Here is a 26,434-nt window from a genome sequence, read left to right as displayed (position 1 = left end):
AGGACATTTGTACTAATACAATTCTGTTCCTATCAGATATTGAACAGATTTCTATGTATAGGTCGTTCATTATGTGCACTATCAAGGTCTTTATTCTTCTCGTAACTGATGAAGTAATTCATATTTTTGGTAGTTGTACTGATAGAAAAGATCAGAGAAGACATTTCATGTAATGAGAGAATATAATAATAATATTATGATTTCCAACGTAATCCACAGGGAACATTATCATATTAAATAACCAAAATTTATAATACCCGACATTAATATTTTGTAACAAGGGAAAAATATTTGTTGTTGCTATTTTCATTTATTGTCTCTTTATGTTCTATAACAGTGCATTTTCTAAATATTACAGTGTTTGAAGATAACTGGACGTAAAATCTGAAGTATAATTATCCAGGTTTCCTACAACATAGTTTGTGAATGCTTGGATAAGTCGGATCATTCTGTTTGCCATTAATCCCTTCTATATTTAAACTTTCTGCATCCTTTTCCGTGATCATGAATCTGAGATTACTTTACTAGTAAAAATAATGTGAATGCGGTCCTTGTCCATGTACTGAAAACAGATGCAAAATATAAATATTACATGTTTTGCAATGGACACAATATTACAATAGATATCCAAAAATAATGTTGAAATTTGGATTTCAATTCCAAATTCTATATTTAAATTTTGATTAAAACATTCAAAATTACTTATAACAAGTCAAATTATTTCAAAATATTACATGCTAAAATTGATTTACATAGTATAATCTCATAGATAGATTGGCTCGTTTTTTTTTTTTTTTTTTTTTGGTTTCATCAAAAATATTTCCAAGAAACAACCTGTAGTTTTCACCATAAATAGTTCTAAGATTTTCCTGAAGTTGCATAAGTAAAGTGGATTTTTTAAATATAATTTAAATGAACATCATAAATAAGCATCTTGTATGAACTGGAGGTTTGCACCAGAAAACATTCGTAGTGCGATCGGAAAACAAAAATATAATTTAAGTAGAATTGCAGGCATGTCGATGGTATTCAGATGGTATAATAAACACATATTAAACAATCAGCTTTCTCTCATGATCACATATAGAAAAAATCCTGATACATAGTTGAGTATTGAAAGTGTACAGAAATTTTTCCCACTAACCTACCTATTGAAATGGTTCACTGACACCAATTATTGCGAGAGATTGAACTTGCATTTAGAACCTTAACTCACAGAGCGATAAAAATAAAAAAAGTTTTAAGTTGTTAAGCAATAAAAGCTTCACCATGAATTACGAATTACGTAAGAGAGGAAAGCACATCGTTCAAGATCATTGGTCTCCACTATGAAACTTCGAACCGATCTGCTTAGAGAATGGCAGAATGCTGAGTGTCTTTGAATAGATTTACTCTGAAATGAAAATAATTTACATATCTTATTTCGAAATGGAAAATGATCGTTTTCCCTAATTATTTTTGTGTGTTCAAAATATTGTTTTACTTTTCGAACATATATGCCCATAGTTAGACTGCCCTAATAAGAAGGGAAAGTGTGCGATCTGAAACACTGAAGAATAATTTACTAACATCAGGTGTTTTTACCTTTAGTTCTCTATATGTAGTTGCTATTGACATATCCTGTCTTTCCTGAATTATCACGGAGTAATATTGTTTCAGTTTCTCATTTAAGAGAGATGCTTTAATAAAGAATGATCTTAGTCTCACTTGGTATCCTTCAACAATAGAGCAACTATACCATTTCCTGAATATGTCTTTTTTTAACGGTTCGAGTCCAAGCGATTCTTAAAGTAACTCAGAAGTTTATTTTATTAGTCTTATCATACAGTCCCGAGGACTACGCTTGTGAATATTTCAATTTGAAAATGAAACTTTAATGGCAAATATAACTTTCATGGCAAGTATAACGAAACTTTACTCACGCAAAAGTATTGATATCAGCAGCAGGCAATAGAATAACAATGTATCTATATTCATTTGGTATGTCACTAGTGGATCAGCAAAAGAGAACTGCATACTAACATTTTGTCGAAGAAGAGTTTGAATCAAAATTTCACTCTAGACGCTCTTTCACTATATGCTAGAGCATTTTGCAGAAAAGCAGTCACGTCTTAAAGTTCCTCTTGTCCAACTGTTTCGAGGACGGAGTAGGGGCTGGAATGATTACAGCCTTACAAATTCAAACTCAATTAAGGAGACGTTTATTTCCGAGAAAAGGTTTCCTGTGAAATTGATACTCAGACAATGGTCTCGGTGACTGTTATGCCTGTTAATCATGGACTACCTCTCGTTTTGCCGTTTTAAAATACTCGGTAAATTGAACAGACCCAAACTATATGCCTTATTTTCCGTTTGGTAATGCAGATCAATTCCTCATCTTCCGGTAAAGGAATATCTGGTGTGCTATTACAAAGTTGATGACCACACTTTCCCACAAAACTCTGTGCGTTTAATTCTTGTAAAAGTGCATTATATGGTAGAAAGGCCTCAACATCTATAAAGTTATATAGTAAAATTACTCATTTTGGATCTAATGTACGCCCCTCACCCTCGTTGGCGTCTCATTTACTTCTTGCTGATTTGTTCTTTTCTAAGACTTGCCGAATCCATTGCGATAAAAGAACATTTTCCTGAACATATTTGAAGATCAGTTTCATAAATTCTTAACATTGCGTCACTAAGCTAGATCCAGAGTTTATGTATTGTCTCGATAGGACGAACGAGCTTTACTGTACAAACATTAATTTTTGACATTCAGCAGTTTTTTGATATGTAAGTTATCTTTAAACAAAACATTACCGTAAGGATTCTCGGAGGAAACACACATGTTGTTGATTATCGTACTAAGACACTTTCCTGAATATGCCATCTATTTTACCTTTACCATCATTAAAGCACTTCAACTATAGGACTTTACACTGGATAACCACTCATTCCATACCAATTTCAGTGAACCTCACCTTCCCTTCTAACACAGAATAGAAGTATTCACCTAGTTGGTGTTCTGCTCTATCTGGTATAATATCTTCTGTTCTAAGAGTGTTTTGCAAGCACTAGACCCATTCTTACGTAGAGCGCGTCTCTTCTTGTAATATTGCGTTTCTCTGCCCTAACTCTAAAGAGACAAACGATTGCCAATTTTTAACGAGAATTCTTTTTTTTTCTTTTGTTTACTTCTCAAGAGTGAATAAGTTCAGAATTCTGTTTTTTTTTGATATTGTTCCTTTTGATGAAAGATTAACGTCTTTTTCAACTAGAATACTGCATTCTTTTTTTGGTAAAAAAATCATGTTGCGCGGGCCAATTTGACACCCCCTTCGTCATAGGTGCTATCTATCTTTGTCCTCTCCAAAACTACTTTAATTTGATTTTTTTAAATCTAAAAGTTGTATTCCTTTTTTGAAAATGTTACTTTTCACCTTTATATAAAAACTTATGTTTTAGTCAAGTGTTAGTTATAATACTTTTTTGTTTTGGTATAGGATTATAGGAAATTTGACATAATGTATAAGCAGTTTTGTATAAGCAATAACGGCACTGTATTGCGGCCGTTTTTCACAAAATAATGTATAAGTTCTTGCAAGGTTTCTTCTTTGAAATTTAATTGAACACGTTAATTCAAATTTAGCATATATACTCTGAAAGTCACTTAAAAGGAACAATGGCAAATTTGACCTCCTTGGTCCTTCAGGGGTCAGATACAAGCAAGGACTTTCTAGGATTAATTAAGCTCTATAATGTTTTTGTACTTTTTAATATGAACTTTGTAATATTTTTTTCTGTTGTTTTTTTTTAAAAATAAAATGGTGTATTTAAACGCATTTTTTCAGGAGATTCCGATAATGACCTTCAAAGTTGTATATTAAGTCAGGTTTCTTCAGACATCACGAATTTGTAAAAATTAAACAAATAAGCTTTTTAGTAACATAGATGCCAATAAATACAGCATAAAATGTTTTAGTACACAACACTTCCATCCATTCTTGCATTTCAATAGCAAATTCTGTGACTATAAAATAAACGCACGAAAAACTTATATTTCTGCTGTAGTAGGTGCAATACAAATATTATTAGTGCTCTGCGTGTTGGGATTTCAAGAAGATTGGAACATTGCTCGGGTAACAAGCAGGATACTCAAAATATCTTAGCTTTATGTGTGAATATGACTCTAGAGCAAGAAATGAACATTGATTCGGAAGTAGTGGTTATTTTGACATACTTTTATATCTGGAGAAAAGAACACTGTTTCAGTTCCACTGGTTGATACCCCGAAAGTTCTGATGACACGGTTACGCATAAACCTTGGTATAATGAAACAATTTGTGCCAACTTTAAATAAAGACAGTAAATACTTTCAGTACCTTGGTGTCAAGTTTACGTCAATCACGTCGGAAAAAAAATCGAAAATTGAATTTTTACGTGCCCAAAAGTAAGAAACATTGGCGGCGGACAAAACATACGATAATGTTATAAGTGAAAACGAATTACAAGGATAGATTAATTATAGAAATGTAGTTCAAAACTGTTTGGGGAACAAGAAAGCTTTCCATTATAGTGTTTTAGCAGACGAGATGCTGGGATCTTATAAACTGCTTGGCTGCTACATTAACGTGAAATTGCACTTTCTTCATGCTCCTGAAGAATTACTTTCCTCACAATCATGGCGATTTTACGGAAGACCTTAGCGAGTGTTTCCATCAGGACATTAAAGTCATATACAAGACATACCAGGGAAGTTGAATTGTCCATATGGTGGTCGATTATTGTTGGATGCTATCAAAAACTGTAATACGGAAGAACATCGAAGAAAATCAGAAAGATGAAGTTACAAGTCTACCCCAGCGGTGAATGTTAGGTATATGTTATTTGAAATATGTATTTATAGCCTTACAAATCATTCTGGTCATATAGAATTTTATTGAACATGTTACAAATGTTGCCATATATCGAAATCATATAAAATATATATATTTTTTTAATTTTCTCATTTTCGTGATTAGTGAAAAAACTAACATAGCTAGTACGATATTTTGTAGGTCATTTTCGGAATCTGAGAACAGGATCCATTCCCATACACCTCTTCACTTCAGAAAACAAAGCCTTGCATATAAGTGTAATTGCTGAATTTTGCACAGTTTCTATTAGTCACAGCAAGGTCTCATGTATTTTAATATTGCATTTCCAGAAATTTTCAGTATGTTACTAATAAGTATATTTAATACGACTAGCCACCCATGCACGTACTTTATTTGATCTGGCGATTGTGGCAATTTTATCAATTCCGTAAAGAGTTCAAAGCTTTAGTGTTATAGAAAATATGTTAGAATCTAACATATTTCGGTATCGGTCACTAGCAATAGTCAGTTGAAAACTGACTATATCATGATCGATAACTGTGACAAGATAATGAATTTGTTAATATCACTTACAAGTGATAAGGTGCAACCTAGTTTTCATGTGATTTTAGTCCATGTGATCCACTACAGAAAATACTTTTAACCTTGAATGCAAGCCTCAAGAATTTATTTTCATCGTCAGCATCTTTGTGATATATGTTTGATTTATTATATGAGAACGTTTATGAAATATTTTATTCTTATGGTAATAAAAAGCTATACGAGTAGGGTCTTTGTAGCCACGTCTGAGGGTTCATAAGATACATACATCTACGGTATTACTCTATAGATTTATCTTTTGCTGGTCGGCCGACAGTCTTTCGATTTCACTCAAACAATGCTTAGAATTATGCTTCAAGAGAAGTGTCTTCTTGATCTACCCTTGTATGTGGTTTACATTTGTCTCGCAATCGTTAACACAGTGCTATTTTAAATTGCTTTTCTGCAGTCATTTTACGAAACAGAATTCTTTTCTATCTCTGATTTTGAATATGCTTTCAGTACCTCTAATACTGCTGCGATGCTAATTGTATAACTTCGCGTTGTCCTTAGTACTCTATTTAAAGCAAAATAGTATTATAATTTCATTGCATATTCATTCCCTTCTTCACCTGTATTTAAACTACACCACACTGTTTATGATATTCTTATTCTGCTTGCTACCGACTTCTACTTTGTGAGTCATGTTATTAGCCTTTATGCAGAAACAAGTAGGCTAGAATTAAAATAGCATCATCTAGAACTTCATACATATTTTAAATTGACAGAAATATCTTTCCGACCTGTCTTCTCCCTTTCCGACAGGCGTGTCCAGATATACAACAGATATGCACCACATTCTGGATATAAACACAACATGGCTTATTTGAATTTAAGAATCTCGCTAGTTTGTTTTATGCATTCCTTATTCCTACTCGATTTTTTCTCTTTCATTATAGCTACTGAATTCACATTGTTGCGATCTTTAACGGATTCCACGCCAAAGAAGAGAGTAATCACCAGACATTCCATGAAATTCCAGCGCTATTAGAGAAGTACCAATATTTCCTATCATTATATACGAAAGCTTCAAAAGGTGATATTTTTCCCTGGTGGATTGTCTCACAAGGGAACATCTAATATTGATAGTATCATTGCCCAATCAAATAATACGCAATCGATAGAGGAGCGAAGGAAAGGGTGAAATCCAAAGTTTTACGGGCCAACACTCAGAAACACATAATATACAGAGGAAAGAAGGAACTAGAATCATGTGAAGATCACAATGCAAAATATACAGACACAGAAAGAACTTCACAGTGATTAAAGTAATCAAAATGACATTTATACAACCAGCAAACATTTTACCCACAGACATGCTCAATAACAGGATATGTAATGCAGTGTTGCCAAATGAACACAAAATGAAGTTTCATTCAATGATACGTAAAACAAATTACAACATCTAGAAAATCTAATAATGAGTAGAACCATACCTCTTAAATCTTGGTGAATTGTATTGCCAACGTTTGAGGAAAGGCCTAAATGAATTCATATATAAATCTTGCTGTGCGTTGCTTATGTGCTATCTTTTGGTACTATTCTCAAATTTTCCTTTGGCAGAAATGCTTCGACAATATGCTTCGTCCGTTATTCTTGTAAGTCAGTGATTATATTCTTGTTTATGATCTCATACTTTGGTTTTGAGCTACTTCGAATTGAATACTCTATGTACTCTTCTACATCCAAGATTCATATTGGCCTATCCTTAAATTTTGGCAACAGTATATACCAAGACTTCACAGGTATGGCCCTAATCATAGCTAGATTTTCTAGGTTGCTTGTCATTTATCAAAACTTCATTTTGTGCTCAGTTGGCCATATGATGTTATTGAACATGTCTGTGGGTACAATGTTTGCTTATTATACTGTTGTATAACTGACATTTTTATTACCTTAATAATTTTGAAGTTCTTTCTGTGTCAGTGTACCGTTTGCATTGCTATCTTCATATGATTCTAGATCATTTTTTCCTCTGTAACTTCTGTATTTCTAGACAGTTAGAGATATTTCACTTTCAGCCTTACTTATGAACCATGTATCAATTATTGACTTTACCATTAGGGAAACAAATGTCGTCACTCTTGACTTACCCATTCAACGTAACTATTAATAAGTCTATGTGTAATAATCTAAGCCATGATTTTAATATTTGAATATGCATCAGTATAAGTAAATATATTACATACCATAGATTTTAAGCCACCTCAATTAAATTATGCTTTACAGAAATATACTGACCTGGATTACGAAGTGGTTGTGGTGGTTCTGAAGGATTTAGATATTCACTGCAACTTAGTAAGAAAAAATAATACAAACAAAATGCTTCCGGATAATGTTCACAGTAAATGCGGTTGCATAATATTCCTGCAATACATACAGTTAAAAATTAGTAAAACGAGCTTCATATGTTAGTGCCTAAGAAGAAATGTAGTTTATCGTTTGGAATCGTAGTAGATAAAGGGTAGACCAAAGAATATTGTTATTGGTTGTTCTCAATATCAATAAACATACAAAAATATTTATTTATTCCACTAGATTTATAATCAATACGAAACCCAATTATTTTGAGTAGAACACTTGGATAAACACACATGTGTTGTCTTTTTCAAGTTTTCAATACTCCTTACACTTTTCTATTCCACGATTTTATTAATTATTGTTATCATCTTATCCCTTTATCACTCAGAACAATTATTGACCTCTATGTTCAGAAAGCAAAATAGATGTATTTAATTCCTTATAATTTAAAAATAATCTTCTTTTGTGTAGTGTAGAAATTCCTTTGAACTAGTTGCAACTATAATAGGCACATAACAGGAATTGTAAAGTGAGAAATGAAAGTACATAGTTTATCCTATCTTTCAACAAAATACAGGGTGTTTCAAAACAATACCGAGAACGTTTGGAAGGTGATTCTTGACATCAGCATAAGACGAAAAGTAAAGACAAACCTGGCTACACAAAAGCTTCTTTTCGGAGTTATAGGCTGGCAAAAACTTGAACAAATGAACTTTAAGACCCATAGCTCCGAAACTATGGAACTTACCGTAGTCGGGTGAAGACTTCACTTAGAAACTAAATTATTACAGGGATTTTTATAATATAAATTATACTATTTCAATACCTGAGAAATTTGATAAAGAGAACCGATTATATGGACCGAATTGGATTTTCCTCGCTAAAGTTTACCTAGATATACATATTTGTGTTAATGCTTTTTAATGTCTTTTTCAATGATGATATAAACCTAATTGATCCCCAAGAAGTTATAGTGAAATCTGTGTCACTGTTTGCTGTCTTTCCACTTTTATTTTATATTACAGGACGATATTGGTTATGAGATTTTTCCCTCAATTATCGGAAATTCTATATATAAAACGAAAACTAAAAGAAATAAATATCAGCCGTTAATATATGAAAATCGATTCTTCCTCCACAATGTCCTCAATACTGCGGTCTTTCAGGGAAACTCATCTTTCATACCTGACGTTCTAACACAGCCTGGATTCCGAGAACCAAGAAACATAATCCCTAATTCTAATAATAATAAACATGAAAGAATGTTTGTTCTAATTGAATAAACGTCTGATATACCATAATTGAAATTTAAGTCATAGTAGATTTGTAGTAAGGTCATCTTAGTAGAAACTTAATAATATAAATCAAATACTTAATTGGGACAAATAGTCGGTTGAAGGAAGCCACTTTTCGCTATCAAGTGAAATGAACCGAGTGCGGGCGAGCACAAATCATGTTGAGATTAGTGAAAAAACTCCGAGTGAAAGAAGTGAATAGAAGTGCTCCTGAGCGTGAGGCTAATTTTGAAAAGTAAGCCTAAGCAAAATTGAACTCGAACTGAAATGAATTGTAGCTAAGGACGAGTGAGCTTAATATTAATTGAGATTAATAAACACAACTTTAGTTCAGATTGATGGGCGTGAGACGAATTGAAGTAGTAGGCCCATAGGAGAATGAGTGCTTACTCAACTGAGGAACTGACATGCAATCATAGTCATACTTCTAGCAAAGGAAATAAGATAAAACACACTGCTAAACAAGACTGCACTTATTTAATACAATATCACATTTATAAGTGACATTTCGATCTTCTAGCCAAGATCGTCATCAGACGTACATGTTCCAACTGAAGAAATGACCAGATATACGAGTGGGCGCGTATCTAATTCAGATTACTGAACACGAGTTCGATAGAATGAATTTAGCCCAAATGGGAGAGAGTGTGTGCTCAGTTTATATTACTGAGTTTGAGTAATTAATCGGAGAAGGCCCACTGCATAATGTTAACCTTTAAGTAGTAAAGAGAAGAGTAAATACGATCTTGTGTTTGCGATAATTAGGTGCGTTCGTTAAATGTATAAATATTTTGTTTACATATAAAAAGAGTCCTGGTTACAGAGATGATATTGATTTTTCTGAGAAAATCTCTTTTGAGTATTGTTTCTCTTTTCTGCCAATCAACCAGATCAATTTTATGTGAACGTTTCCAGAACTAATAACATTTTTTGCTTTAGTGTGAACTATGAGAGGCCAGAAACAAAGGTTTTCATTATATGTGTGCTATGTATCAGAAAGAGAGTAGAGTTTGATTTCCAGTGGAAATGTCCAATTAGCCTTAGTCTCAGTTCTCATTTGTGGTGAGTTGTTGACTTTGTTAGACAGTAAGTCCTAATTATTTGCTTAATATAAGCTTCACTTCAATGAAAAGAAGTCACCAATAGCTGTGTTGAAGATCGACATCCTTATAGCGGTAGATGCCATCTTATAACATTATAATCGCTCCTTTCAATTTGTCTGCCAGTAGCCTGAACACATTGTTATCAACATTGCTTAAGAGAAACAGATGTTACGTTCCTTAACAATATTTTGTTCTGTCAATCCTGAAGTTTCGCTTTCATTTCGTTTGATTTAATGTTATTTTCGTCGAGGTTCAATTGTGCCTCCAGTCCGTACAGTATAGCCTCTAGAGCACACATGTGGAATACGGCACTCTCATGATATCCTAACACCTGAATCGTTTTTATTACTAACGATAAAAGGACCTGAGTTTGTAGATATTATTTATCCAGTCTTTTTTTGTAGGATTCTGCTAAATGTTCCTATAAGTTGGCCTACGTAAGAAAGATGGATTTTTCCTCTTGGTTCTTCTTTTTTCCTTAAATTTTGTGGGTCGTTTTAGACTCCCTTTTCTGCCAGTATTATTGTAGCCGTTTTGTTGAAAGATGGTCTTCATATTCTTCACAACTGCTTCTATGCTTTTTTTCATTTCAGATTTCAAAGATTTTGTGCAAAAATGCCCAGTACTCCTATGCATTAAAACTTGTAGCAGACGGAGTTTCTGTTAAGTTAGAGGTCCATATGATTTGGTTTCTTGTGTAAGATAAGTCCAAGGCTCTTATCCCGTCTTCGTCTATTAAAGATGTTTAAACCTGGTAAGCTGACGTCGTTTTCTATTTTCATAGTAAAATTGATGTTAGAGTAATGGCGTTTATTATAGTCAAGAAACGTGCGTAGAGGCCGTTGGGTTAAACCGCAAAAGTTGTCGTACCATTATCTATAGAAATGGATCTAATTGAGTGATGTTGACTGTAACATTTTATGTTCACACTCCTCCAGAGGCAGACTGACTATCACCAAGAAATTGGAAATTAACATAAATTAAAACTGGGAATTATAACAACGTCCGTTACAATATTTAAAATACAGAAATGTAATTCACTCCTTCCAAGTCGCACTACCTGCATAGGAACCATGGTTGAATCTTATAACGGTTGAACATATTAAAGTAAAAACTGTGACGTTTGAATATGAAATATCTCTTACTTGTCTGTGGAGAATTATACCATAGGCTGTCAGGGTTGTTGAATAAGTCTATACTATTTTAAGTACTTTTTCGACATAAATACTTCTAAATAAATGTGAATTTTTGATTTTCCATTATATTTCCTCTACGTTCATTCAAAACACGTTATATGACCTTCGTAATATTAAACACTAGAATGCTTTCAATGTGTGTTGGAAGCTTCTCATACTTAAGATTCCTTACCCTGCAACACTGATTATCAAATGCGATGGTAAATAGTTTCACTTCACGTGTAGTTTTTAGTCTGTAATAGCGGGACACAGTAACTTTAAGGAAACGTTGTTTTATGTTAAATTGTAACACTGTTATGTTTGTGATATCACAGAGTATGCCAAACAATGTATCTTGCAGATGTTTGTAATGAATAAAAATTGAAACCTTTTTAAATATTAGTTTGAAATTAATACATCACATCAAGAGTAATAGTGCATGTCTACTAATATATTAATAATAGCAAGCATTTAAGGAAATACGGATAAAATATGATAGTGACAGTAAAATGAAGAAACCTAGAGATAAATTTAAAATAGAAACCACAATATAATTAACTAGGAATGACATATTATTTTAACTTTGCTCTCATATATAAATAAATCAAACTATCTTTAACGATTATTATAATTTACAACTTATCTTAATTAGTTATACTTAAATATTGATCTATTGTTAGCAATTCTAGAGCATGTATGCGTATATATGCACACTTACCCACAGAGAAGTCCAGTGAGGTGAGAAACAAGATAACGCAAAAAATAACAACAGATTTTCCCATCTTCGATAGTCAAACCTGACATGTGAATAAAATTGTTATTATTATTATTGTTTTTCTTTTTTGAAAAAGAATATCATCAACATTGTTGGAAGGCTATGTCTAATATCAAGGTAATATCAAATGTTCATCTTTTTAAAGAAGAACTGTACAATTAGAAATACTCTAATATCCACACAAAGACATTAAGAACTCTAGTTAACAAGAAAATAAAGAGATATATGATAATTATTTTTAGAAGTGGTTGATGGATATTGATCGTTGGTTATCTCGGTAGTTAACGATTAAGTGCCTGTAATAGTTTCAATCTATAGGCAAGATTTAATAAAACAAATAAAATAATGGAACAGTAAATACATTATGTTGTAGTAAGATGATTGAAAAGAACATAGGTGCACTTGAGTATTTGGAACAGCTGATATGCTTAGGTGTGATAACCTTGAAGCATTGAATAAGATTGCCCATAACTTTTTTCTAGAAATAACTAATAACTTTCGTAGAGAAATTTTTATATTCACCCTTGAAGATATTAATCATGTGCAAAGACCGTCTTTTGTACGGAAATGAGGAAGTATGCAATGTATATTTACTTAGTCTGTACTTATAAGTTTAGAAACTCACCTACTTTTTGCACTAAACATTTATCTGTTATGTTTTCCTGTTACTATAAATATTTTATGCATTCATATGGCTGTCCAATAGTTAGTGTATCCACGTTTCATGAAATAGGTTAAACAGAATGTTGACGTGAACCAGTGCTAAATTTTAATTTGGAAACCGATAGTTCATCAATTTTTCGTTCCAAATAAGTGTTATTTTTAGCTGGTTTCAACAAGGCTAATTAGATGGACGAAATGCAATGAATTCTAGGTGTAAGAAATGAGGATGTTATTCTAAATACCGTATCGCGCATTTTCCTGGAAGATATTTTTTTCGCTAAATGAACTATAACGTACGCTTTATCTTTAACAAAGATGGTACTGTATTAATACCCTCATATCTTATAAAAACCATTGTGTATCGTACACATTGAGTTTTCCTACCTCTTCAACCATTGCTTGGGGGTATCGTAGCTCAGCTATTGTTCGGGATGATTATTTAATCCTGTTTTCTTTTTTGTTTGTTTTTTTTTACAGAGAAAAATTCTGAGAACGATGATCATGAGGAAATTTAAATACGTTACACGCTTTGGCCAGTAACGTTCATAATGTTTAAACTTGTAATGCTATCACGAAACTTATTTATTTCATCTTTAAAAGAACTAAAGGTTAAAGGGAAAATACAATTGGAGAACTACCGTAAGACATGGGGTACGCACATCACTGTTTACTTGCAACAACACATGGAAAGGTTTGCAATATCTTCTCTCGGTAAAATGATGAACTTTGAAGAGAACATTACAACTGCCACCGAAAGATAGAACATCTAACTGTATTTTCGCTGTAATATCGGCGATTAAGTTCAGTTTTAATTACCGGGAGGGTTTGTTGTTTTAGAGGTATTGAAAGCAGTCACTGTAAATGGCGACAAAATCTGAAACATCACCTAAAAGAATTTCCCTCAAAGTTAAGTTAGTTTCGTTTCCGAAAATATCATACTACCTTGGGTAATGATATTTTGAAACAACACTTGAAATAGAAATGTGAAACGTTTTAAAGTCATAAGAAAAGATAAAACTGGGACAAAGCAGTTTCACCATCTAATCGGTCCAAAGTAACCTCTTAGATAGTAAATTACTACTGCTGATATCTCCTGTCTTCTAATTATAGCTAAATTCCCTATTTAGGTAGATGCCGGAACGAATTTCTTGTTAGAAAATTCATTACGGACAGTGGAGGATCCAGTGATATAGTTTGAGAGGGAGCTTCACTCAGAAAAGCTTATTTTTTTTATATATAAATCACTACACGATTCTGAGGCTTATACGCATAGTAATAACTATTATTAGATTAAAACAAAATGTAATTTTTATTGGTTTCAGCCTGAAAGTCCCAAACATCTTAAATACTCCAGTGATTACGTTTGGAATGATATTTTCGGACATAAAGAGTAACCAAGGCAAACCAGGTCACGAGGATTTTTTCTGTTCCTGAGTTGGCACTGTTATGGGACATATGCTAAACTATGTACCAGTATCAGCATTCTAATATTATTATTTGCAGACTGCATACAGTTTTCTGTCAGAAATGAAATGTATAAATTCTGGAGGGTAAAAAAAAAAAAGCACTAAAATATTATATTCCTATGTTGGACATACTTTCCTGTATGTTCTCCATGTATCTCCAACTATGGGGTTACTATGTACAGCCACGAACATTAGAAATTGGAGGTTTGATATATAAAAAGTGACAGTAACAGAATGGTTTCACTGTATATTTGATAATTCTGCAACCAACGTGATAGCAAATACATGCCCGAAAACATAGCATACCGAGATATTCCTCGACTTGGAGGAAAAACTATCTCTATCTGAGATCATCACTTAGAGAAACAACCGTAAGATAAATCTGCACAAATTGAAATCACGTTAAGTTCTAAGAGATAGGAATTAATGCATAGAAAACAAATTAACAATACGCATCATGCAGAGACCGAAAAAGTATGGAAAACTAACGAAACAAACTTAAGGATAAACATTTTGCGTCTTTCCTCCTGGTCCCTGTATCTTCAATATCAATCATGAACCTCATTTACAATTTTTAATTCCTTTCAAAAAAGTAACTTTTAATCTAGGCTTGCACTCGATCTCAGGACCCTTAGAATGAAAGTCACACACGCTGTCCACTTAGCTACTCAGCTCATGTCAAACGTGTTCTTACATCAGCCATTACACCGGCTATTAACAAACGTGTTGTTAAATTAGCTATTATCTGCTAGCTACCCATTAGAAGTATAAATTTTATTTACGACATTTAGGTATCTATTGGTAGCTGTGCCCTTGCTTTCATAAAAAGCATTTGTTCTGTAGATTAAAATCAAGAATGAAACTAATCTGTACTTTTGGAAGCTTAGTACATTTACGAAACGGGCGTTGAAGTAGGTGGTCGCAACAGTAATGACATCTTGTAGCGCTGTTACTTAACACAAGCAGTATAAAAAAGAATTCAAAACCAAAAGTCGCAAGTTCTGTCGTGGATAAGTCGGTAAGACGTCTGCTTGCTGACTGGAGAAACCAGGGTACAAATCTGGGCTGTGTAACATTTCTCCAAGAGAAAAAAAAGAACTTTAGTCTAAACACTGAAACAGCTGATTAGTTATTTCCGCATACAGTTAGCAACTATGATATATGTTAGTAGGTCAGGTTCAATGAACATCGTGTTTGTCATCGAGAGTTAACAGCGCCACCTATGAATTGTGGTAGAATGTCAACCTCCGATTAGCGTCAGAACAGAAGAAAAGGTAATATACTACGGATCTAAAATTGCACTTCGGATCTAAGAATACAAGTTAGAAATTGTTATGGTGTTTTGTTGAGTTAAATGGAATCATTTTAGTAATTATGAGTGTTTGAAAACAATTCAAGATCCGCCTGTGAAGTAGTGTGAATTCAAAAGCCTGAAATGTGATCAATTATATAATCATTTGTGTGTGTTTGATGTGGCATATTCAACGGGACCGTAAGTATGTTCTAAATTCTATCATTTTTATTTGCGCCATTTTTGGACCGATTAATACTTCGATTCCGAGTGATATGTTCATCGGAACACACGTAACTATTGTTATATTTATACTGAAATTAACGGTTAAATTAACTAAAACATTTTTTGGAATTAAAACTAGAAAGTTTTCAATTGTTATTTGGATAGTAGTAATTCATGGGCGTTGAAATGTGGAATTGTTCACACCGCTATCAACAAGAATTGAAAGGGGAAAATTCAATCTAAAGTATTGTTTGTTATGTTAAGTGTTAAATATATGTTTGGTTATTGCTATTATTCTAGTTGTTACATATTATGAATAAATTGTTAATCATTTTGAAATTCATTGAATATTTCTTGTTAAGTAAATCATTGCCTTTAGTTCCGCATCAAAGGAAAGATTACATTAAACCCTTTCGAGAATAGCAGTGTACCCGTTATGGGGCATTACTGCTACAGCTGGTACGTTTTATTTTGTTTCGTTGAAAATTCATTTCTATATGTTTGTGTTTGAATAAATAATTGCTTTCTTGCATTTTTGTAGATTATCTACAATTAGTGAAGGTTAAGTAAGGTCAGGAAGGTTAAGTTACATATATGTCTGCTTTATCTTTCTGTGCAGTCAAGAGATGGAGTGAGTCAATTGGGTCAAGATTTGTGAGTGGGTCAGTGGGTCGTGGGTCAAAAGGACGTGACTCACTGTGACACACCATGCACATGACCCCTTTGACCCACGCAGACCCACCGGTCCACTCTGACTCACCGACCCATTACGACAGAACGACTCATTCTGCTCAGCGCATTGTAGACAGGTTCTTCTCACCACTGGTGAATTTGTTTACGTTTAACTTTCAAAGTCTCCCTCTTTATTCTTTTTCATTTGTTTCTGTTTAAGAAAGAACTTCAGGCACTTTTGGATATTGATATTTGCAATTCTAATAATAGCAATAGTATTTACTACTAGGCTTGTCAGACTCAGCCTCTGAGTTTTAAGAGGTGCTAACTACTGGAAAAATATTTTTAAATCACCTGTAATATATGAATTATTATATAAATATTGAATGTAACATTATGTGCGTCATCATAACGGCGAAATTGCAAAGTCAAATGAAATGAATTTTTGCTTGTAATTAGGTCCTAATTCCAAATGGGAAGTTATCATGTGGGTATGTCTTCCATTATAATGCATATCCTAAGGTGGTTGGGGTCGGATTTTTTTCTGCGAAAAATTGAGTGTCTCACAAGCCGTTTAGCTTAAAGACCTGTTATTCACTATAATGTTTTTTTATAATTATACAGCACAGGACAAAGCATTTTTAAAAATTCTCTTTTGTTAAGCAGAGGAGCAGATTCTATATATTGGAATTTGTTTGTGGGCTGATTTGTAAGAATAATCGAAAACGATCTATATTAGTTGAGAAACAAATGGAGGAACAATTATTAATTTAGAAACAAAAACTACAGTGCTTCGCAATGCATATCTACTGCTTTCTATTCTAATTGCTGGAGCTTGTATTTATTGTATGGAGCGTTCAGAGCATAAGGCAATCAAGTCATTAACTTGTGAGGAACTTGGACATAAAATTTGAAGTGCAACCTTAATTACACGGGAATTTTAAAGGACAATTCCAGTGACTACTCACTTTCTTGACCAGTGAGTAGCAGGGTCGGTATGGGTATGTAAAGAACCAGTAGGCTCTTTACGTCACGGATACGTTGGTCTCGATGTCACAAAATGAGATGTGTTCAAACAGGGGTCGAAAAACCGATAGAGGGTGCCTACAGTGTAGTCACTTCTCAGGTCACCATGAGCCTAAGTAGAGGATTCCGGAGGAAATCTTTGGGTTTGTCCCCATCTCCAGACTCTGTTGCGTAATTCTATATAGCACATTACCCACGAATCGAGCCCCATTATCCAGCAGAATCCTTACAAAATGTGACGAGAACCGGCCCAGAAGTATGAAATCTTACTTGTGGGGACGTGTATCACCAGTGACCGACGGGCCCCTCGGGCATTGTGAGTATGGAGAGAACGTACATATACGCTAGTTTTTGTATCTGCAAACGCTGACGTCACAATTTGAAATCGTTCCAGTACAAGAGCTCAAAACGAAAATACACTGTTGGTAGCTGTTGATATGGAGCAATCCCGTAGCTAGGAGTTTGCTTTTGGGAGAGGCGTCGTTCAAATTGTTCAAGGACACACATGCACACCCAAACTAGGCTCAACTGACGCATGGGGCGAAACAGCCGACAGCGATCCCGAACCTGTCATTGGAACATCTTCAAAAGATGACATCACAGTTGTCATATTAGGGAACTAGCGTGTCCAGATATTTGGCCCGTACCCACAATGCCCGAGAGACCCGTCACTTATTATATATACGCGCCTTCAATAGTAAGCAATCCGTGCTTCTTTTTCCGGTTCTGGGCACATCTTGAGCATCTTACTGGATAATGGGAGTAGTTTCATGGGTAATATACGGCATAGAATTACCTAGCAGAATCAGAAGGTGAAGACAGACTCAAAGATGTCCACAGGAATTCTCTCCAGTGGCGCACGATGACCTGAGAAATGACTACACTTTCAGCACCGTCGATCGGTTTTTCGACTCCTGTTCGAACACACTTCACTTTGTGGCATCGAAGTCAATGTATTCGTGACTTACAGAGCCTGTCGGCTCTCTACATACTCATATTGATCCTAGTGCTCACAGGGCAACAAAGTAGGAAAACAACAATGTATTTTGTGGATATGCCCTTTGTACGGTATTCTTAATTATATATAAAGTTTTAGTTTTTTCTTTCTTTACGTTGGTCTACCTTGATTTGAGACTTTCAAACTTCATCCTATTTTCCAGTCGCAATTTGGCCCATGCCAAACACTTTACCATTGTATATCGTGAAGGTAAGAACCACTGGGGTATTCGTAATGTAACAGAGCGGTGCTTGAGCGATGGACCGTAGAAATCCAAACTCTGATTATCGATAGTTTCACAGACCTGTTTTATTACAAATGTGAACTCTTTAGTCAATGGAGCTTCTTCGTGGCTAAGAGGTTAGCGTACACGACTTTGGCGTGAAAGACCCAGGTTTGATTCATAGAGGGACCTCATGTGGTTCGGATTCCACGTTAATAAATAGGTCCCGTCTCATACAGTCACACTGCTGAAAGCGGCATTAAACTAAAAAACAACTCTTTTGTGAATGGAGAGGTTGGCGCGTAACATTGGCCACAGCTGATGACGGTGTGTTTTGGTGGGTCAGAGTTGATCACAATAGGTCAGAGTAGTTTACGGTAGGTTGTGAGTCATACTGGGTCACGCTGGGTTGTGAATCGTGATGGGTAAGAGTGGTCTTCGTGGGTTGTGGGTCGTGGATCACGATGGGTGGTGGGTCAGTGGGTCGTAGATGAAGTTTGTATTGACCCACGCCATCTCTGGTGCAGTCATATATGAATCTTGATGCATTTCTGTAAGTTATTACAAAATAAACACCAACATTAATTACAAAGTAGTAAACAAGGAACCAAGACAACATGACAAGTAATAAACTACCGTTGAGTTCATTTTTCTAGTTGGTGCCTTAAGTAGATTTTTGGGTAATTCAAATTGTGGACACACTGTAATTTCTATGGATGGCAACTCTGATAATTCTTTCGATTGGTATTTTCGGATGTAGACTAATATTCTCTATTATTATGGTAAGTTATATTTCATTGTCTCTTTTCACTTACGAAAAACGGGCAAAAGAAAATTTGTAAGCTTTTCAAAAATATTTAGTAGTCTGCCCCATTAACTAATATTTACTTTCGTTATTTATCGTCTCCTTTAGCCTAAAGAACTTAATCGTGGAACGTTTAACTAATATTTCATTGATGTTCATTTCAATTTTAATTGTAATTCTAGCAACAGTGTTGTGCCCTATGTTCTAACTAATTCTATAATTGGTGCGTGCGTCTCTGTGTCAAAATATTGCAATGAAAGAGAACTACAAGATCCATGGTGTAAAAATATAAGAATTACAGAAAGATAAGATGTATGATTTTCTTATAATATCTTGCCAAAATTTATCAAGCGAGGCAATGGAACTTGTGTAGAATACAGGAAATATCACTACGCTCAAATAGTATTTTGTTAAATATTTTTTTTTGTAGTGGGTGTCGTAAATCGCGCATTACTTTTAGTATAAGGAGACGAACAAATTCAAATAAATTGGATTTTCATTTCGAATAAATTAGAAATAATGAACACTTGGTAGGTTAAAATGCTGTAGAGCAGACATTTTGGTTACTTTCGGCTCACCCGGTCTGTTCGAATAGCTAGGCGTGTTAGCTTTACCAGATCTAACCGAATAAGATCCAGTCATTTTAATTGTACATGTGTTTCAGCGTATTTTGATATTTTAGTTGAAAGGATAAGAAAAGAGGAGGAAAGGAAAATTGGGGCGGAGAGGATTTTAATTATTATAGGGCTTATTGCAATGTTATCTCTGAATCTCTAAATGTAGTTTCATATTTAGACTTGTCATTTAATTCAACTGGTGTTTAATCGTTATTTTTATAAATGGCTGGACGGAAGGAAAATGGGTGGAGATTACAATTATTAAAATAAGATGTTCATGTCAGCATCTTGAGAGGTTAGAAATATGTAACTTCATGCTGAAACTGAACTTTGGTGTGCTAGGTTTATGAAGTACGAGGCCGTACACCGAGCACACTGGGAGGTTCTTGTAGAAGAAGGGAAATTCGGTGTATCTCATCATCTCGGGAGACCAGAGTGATGAAACCTGGTATTGTAATTTTATGTACAAGCACAATATTGTGTATGTGTTCGAAACGTTCTCCCTTTTACGAAAATATGTTGCTACACCTTAACCTGTGAAGTAAGGCTATAAAGGAAAATGCTTATACTAATTCAGTTTACATGTATTGTTATTAATAATAACTATAATAATTCACATTTAGTGTAAATCCAGAAAATAAACAGAAATAATTACAAAATTAGCCAGTCACATCTCAGAAAACTCACTTGTTCCCACTAAATTTCAATATTAGGGTTTTCAAACCTTCCTATTTTGTCCATATTCCACCTATTGTGCTATTCTATTTGTGACTCTGGAAATTAATATTGATAATAAACATCTAATTTCGACAGTAGCCACACAGAAACATCCCTGGGGCTGTGGTGGTTTAATAGTAAAGCGCTGACCTCTAGTGCGCAGGATTACTGGTTCAATCCTAGAACATGTGGGCTTCTGTTGGGCAATATTGTATCCATGTTTTCTTTGCATCCTTCCATTTCCTCCCACATTCTCATTCCACTATTTTTTCACGATCATTCACTTTCATTAATCATTCGCCTCCTTTAGCCTAAAGGACATAATCGTTGGACGTAAAGGTTAATATTTCATTTAATTTCAAATACTATGGTACAACATTTAGCGAATAAATTAGTATTCGAAAACTTGTGAAAGTCTAAAATGCCTAAATTTTTGGTATCTTTTGCTACCAGTTTCATTGGATAATGCTTTGGTTGAGCCGATTTTTTTTCAAGCATGAGAAATCTGAGAATGATGAACGCAAGAAATTACACATGGTTTCACTGGAAGCTCAATTAATTTTGAAAACAAAATTTCTGCTTCCTTGTATAGAATTTTTAGAATGCAGAAAAAGAAAGGAGGATCAACGAATAGTAAGGAGAAGTATAATTTTCAGGGACGAAAAGGAAAAACATGTAGAAGAATATATTGTACCGGATGGTTGTGTATGATATATTTTATGTACTTTTCTCAGTCTTGAACCAAGAATATCCTGACTTTCCAGTTTGAAAAGTTTGCAAATCTATATAATAATAAAGCTCTTATATATTTGCAGGCCACATCAGCAAACACGCTATGCACAATGATAAACAGGAATGTATTTTTTTTGTTAGAACACAAAATGTACTGCAGTTATGGGGTAGGTGCCATTAAAATATTGAATGTTACGTTTGGTATCAACACATTCTTTTGAGTTAAATCAAATATATCGAAGTGTTACATGGAGAACATAATTCGTAGTTATATTCTTTCATGAGTTCTTAATGTGCCAGTCTACACTTCTAACCGAAAAAAAGTTACGTTGTTCCAGGAATGGCGAATGAATCCACCATACGCTGTACATTTATAAACTTTCGTGCAGGTAACAACATTAACAAATGAGACCACGGCTACCGAACAGCAGAATGTTCTAATGAGCTCTTAAGGAACACCTTGGAAGCGTAGTCTCGAAAAGGTGTTCGTGCCATTGCAGACGAGTTAGGCATAGAACGTATTACTGCCATCCGGGGCTATATTTTAAAATTTAGCCTCATACAACTTAATACAACAAATAACAATTTCAGTTATACAAGTATAGGGGAATGCGTTGTACCTTTGAAACAATGTACCTTTGAAGACCTGTGCTTTTATCGAATTCAAAGAGATATCTAGGTGCAGTGATTAAAATTCATTTGAAAGATTAAATAAAAAAAAAAACTACAAATGCGTTTGGCTGTTGTTCACTGAGTGTTGTGTCGAGTAATCTTCCTTCTAATTTTTCACCCCCAAAACGAAGATTGTTTGTAGTTACCTTTTAAGTTTTGTGCTCTTCGGTTTTCGCAACTTGTGATACTTATTTGTCCAATCTTGGGATAGAATCTTCGGTGAATACAGTAATATTTTTAGTTTTAACTTCTGTTCAATATTTAAGATAATGGAGAACTTTTTTTCGTAATGATGACCCTCTTGTACCTATGAACATTAATGCATCGTGTACGTTTGAACGATAAATAATACTGTTTAAAGCTACACAATGTAAGTAGTTAAAAAATTTATATATTTTATATAGGTTAGGTTAGGATATAAAGTTTTTAATTATAATTGCAAGTAGTTTCTATACTTTCGCTTATTATATAACATAATGTAAAGAGTTGTATATGCTCAACTTTATTGTTCACAAGTTAGAACTTCTCTTCAATTTTTAATTTCATAGATAAAATTTTAATTCTGGGGAGCTTTTTATAGCTAAACCTTTTATTGCAGTTAATAACTGTTAATAGTTGCGGCTTCTTTTTATATTATTGCCTCAGAAACATTGCAATTATCACCGTTCAAAGGTACAAGAGGATGTGTTCAATGTTACACGACCATACTGTACCTGTGAACAAAACGGATTTGTTCTTATTTTATCTTATGAAAGCTACTGTAATTATGTAACACGTTTAAAAATCATCATATCTGATAACAAAGAGACGACACTTCAAATGTATGACCAAAATTGGGGGAAAAGTGTTGAATATTAGTACCAATATTTCGAAGACCCTAAAAGTGTTCACAGGTACAACGCCTTCCCCTACTGAATAACGGAAAAGTTTATTCTGTCGGGTTGTCACTTCTGGTACGATTATTGTAAACGGTTCGGACAGTGAATCATGGTCAAATTCCAGAATGGTTTCAATACCATCCCTCATGCAGATCTCAAAACAAACATGTGTTGTTGCTAGTACGGTGGCCTATATTTAGAGTGATCTATCTTATCTTTCTTCATCAGGGCAAGATTGTCACTGGGGATTGTTCTAGTTATGGACATCATGAATGCTCTGTAGATATCCAAGAATGATGATTATGGTATCTTCAAGTTCCACGAAAATGCAAGACCACACGCCGCTTAAAGGACAGTAGAGTCTCTCCGTGAAAACAGTAGAGCAAGAAAACTTTCCTGACTCATCATATATTCCTGACGTCTGATCGCCACCACGCCTTGGCTGGAAAGAACTTCCCTAATGAGTGGGCAATGCGGCATTAAGGATTTCTAATATCGCAGAACTCCAGTAGCGTACCTAGGATATGGGTTAAAGGTAGGGGCAGTGAGGAGTCCACTAATATTTTGAGGGTCTAGTTCGTGGCACATATCGTGATGCGTTCAATTTCAAAGTTCTCCGATCGCGGTCCGAATCCGAATCCTCGTGGCAAAAGATGCACGTAGTACACCTAGACAAGCAATGTCTATGTATACAGGGTGTTTTAAAACAAAACTGAAACGTTTGGACGGTGATTCATGGCACCAACTTGGGTGCACAAATGCATCCTTTTGGAGTCATAGGTTTCCGAAAATATGAAAAAAATGAACTTTAATGGCCCATAGTTAGATATGTATGGGACCTACCGTAGTTGAGTCCAGACTTCAATTAGGAAGTAGTATGTGCCCTATCCAAATATCCAAGTTTTAGAGCCCTGCGATATTTCGCAACAATTTTTATAGAGTTAGTTGGTGAGTACTTGAAAGTACCGTATATGACCGTAGCAAACTCTCTCCGTAAAAAAATATTGTGTGAGTACTTTACTATTCTGAAGCACTATTCTGACTCGCAGGTTTGGAACACAGGTTCGATAACATGATAAAACGTATTTGCCGATCTTATTCGACTGTATTACCATTCGAATATTACTTTCGTGTGTGCAGACCTTCAACTTAAACAATGAAATTTGTCCCCTAGACGCTTATACACTGAACTAACGTGAACGGGACTCCGAACCCACTCGGCCTCTGCTTGTGTATGTAGCATTCAATATCTCATCGGCTGCCTTTTTATAGATTTTAACGGATATTAAGGCTATTCTTTTAAAAAATGGGGAAACATCAGGTAATATTTTATGATTTTCGGCGATAAATGTAGCCAACAAAATAAATAATCGGCTAGAGACGATGTACGAAAACATGTGTTTGCTTGAAAATAAAGGCCAAGTTATTCATAGCTTTGAGCGCACATTCCCCTAACATTTTGTGGCCAACTTTTTCCTGAATATATTCAAATATTCCCTGGAGTTTGGCTAACATTTTCCCATAATTGGCATTTCAATTGGCTGAAAAGTAAATAAAACCTTGGCAAACAATAATGTTCAGAAATATTTTTTTTCCGCAATGCATAAACATTAGTTGGCATGGTCCGGAGTACCGTTCAAGTTAGTTTCGCGACCGGTTCCTTAGGTCTGTGCAGTCTTTTTGAAGCGGCAAATCCACGTGATTTATTACAAATGAAAGGCCGGTGATATGAGCTGATATTCGAATCCGCTATCAGTGCCAGTTTCTGGTGGAAAATATATTTCGTTCAACTTCAATTTTACAAAACACTGATGTTCGTTTTCCACACATACTGGTATAACAGAGTCCGCAAAGTGAATAATGTTTGCTGTGCAGCTGATCTTCGCAAAACATTACATTGGTGACAGTATTTTTTGAGAAAATATCGGTTTCACTCCTGTTTCCAGAAGGCAAGGACATCACAATATGTATTATCATGCCTAATTATGAATAACACGACATTGTTCATTGAATTTTGCATACTTGGCGAAACGTTTCGAAAGCAAATGTCATTGTTCAGTTTGAAGTTTACCACACAGGAAATTGATACGGTACATTCGAATGGGGATATCAAATACAGTTTGTTAGCTCATGGACCCGGTGTGCCAAACATGAGTCAATTTGCAAGTTGTAAGACGCCATTACCCCTCATCCCCTAGGCAATAAGTTACCTTATCTCCCAAACGGTATACCTTTTTTTAACCTAATATCTGTGTGGGACACCCAAGAAAACATCCCCAAAACAAACATGAAACGTCTGTCTATAGAAATTGCTACTTTCTGTTTTCTGCAAAATCAGTTCAATTTTGAACTTTTAACTTACGCAATTAAAGCGACTGCAAGGAAGGATTTCTATTTTTGCGCTTCATATGTAAAACGGAGTCGATTAAGCATAATATGAAGTCAGTAAAATCTCGTTACCTTCCCTAGTTAGTAATGCTAATTACTAATAGTTCAAAATCTCTAATCGTTGCTGCTAACTGTTATTCCTACACTCCGATGAAAAGTGCTGCTATAGTGCAGGCAATTTATATACAAGCGGAATTCTCGATGGTAAAACTTGTAAAAGTATAAAGAAGAGTATCTTATTTAAGTTCTTGTTTGTACTTAGCTGTTTGTATAGGACTTTTCTGTCAGCTTGCATCCTATTTAAATTATTATTTCATGTAACATCTTATTATATCACATTAAAAATATTTAACTCTAGTAATTACCTTTTTTTAAACGTCTAATCCTCGGGGAATGGAATATAGTTTAACAGTCTGCGTTATATTAACATTATTCATATTGATGGTTGTTTGTTAATGATATCAGTGTATTTCAAATTTCTTTGCATTGTATTACAAACATTTGTCGATTAAATATAGTAGTATAAGTAATAATTTGAAAGAAAAGAATATCTTGAAGCTGATGTTGACTCTTCAGTGTTGATGTTTAACGCAGATCTGTTTGCAATATTTTCCAAATACATTGAATATTTATTTTAAAATACATGCAATACACATTCTCAAAATAAGTAGAATTCATTAAAAAGAAAATATTTAGAAAATTACACCGAGGTGGTTTATAAGTTAGATTTCAATTTACATTTTGGTTATTACGTTTTTTTATGTTATTGCTTGTAGCTTATGTTCTTTATCTTCAGGGGTATTAGTACAAAATGTATAATCGATAATGGATAAGTTGGTATAAGAGAAAAATGAAATAATTTGGATAATACCATAAATACTCATTGGTCTAAAACATTTTGAATTCTGAAAACATTAAAGGTGACATTTGTTTTCTGCTCTCCAATAAACTACGTTATCTATTTTCTTCTCTGCTTAT

General features: G+C 34.3%; 1 long non-coding RNA gene across 2 annotated transcripts; it reads right to left on the bottom strand.

Moving 5' to 3' along the window:
- Positions 1-301: 301 nt before the first annotated feature.
- Positions 302-25,885, bottom strand: LOC145693992 (uncharacterized). 2 transcript variants are annotated; one of them, XR_014132879.1, is made up of 4 exons: positions 25,822-25,885; positions 12,028-12,106; positions 7,677-7,802; positions 302-562 (listed from the first exon to the last, which is right to left on the bottom strand). It is a non-coding gene; the product is annotated as an uncharacterized LOC145693992 (long non-coding RNA). The 2 variants fall into 2 exon arrangements; XR_014132878.1 differs by having other exon boundaries at positions 12,028-12,108; positions 25,825-25,883.
- Positions 25,886-26,434: the final 549 nt, after the last annotated feature.

This window comes from Thermobia domestica, chromosome 9 (genome assembly GCF_964235325.1).
Source record: "Thermobia domestica chromosome 9, izTheDome1.hap1.1, whole genome shotgun sequence".
NCBI classification, from domain to species: domain Eukaryota; kingdom Metazoa; phylum Arthropoda; class Insecta; order Zygentoma; family Lepismatidae; genus Thermobia; species Thermobia domestica.
This window is presented reverse-complemented; position numbering and strand designations above follow the sequence as displayed.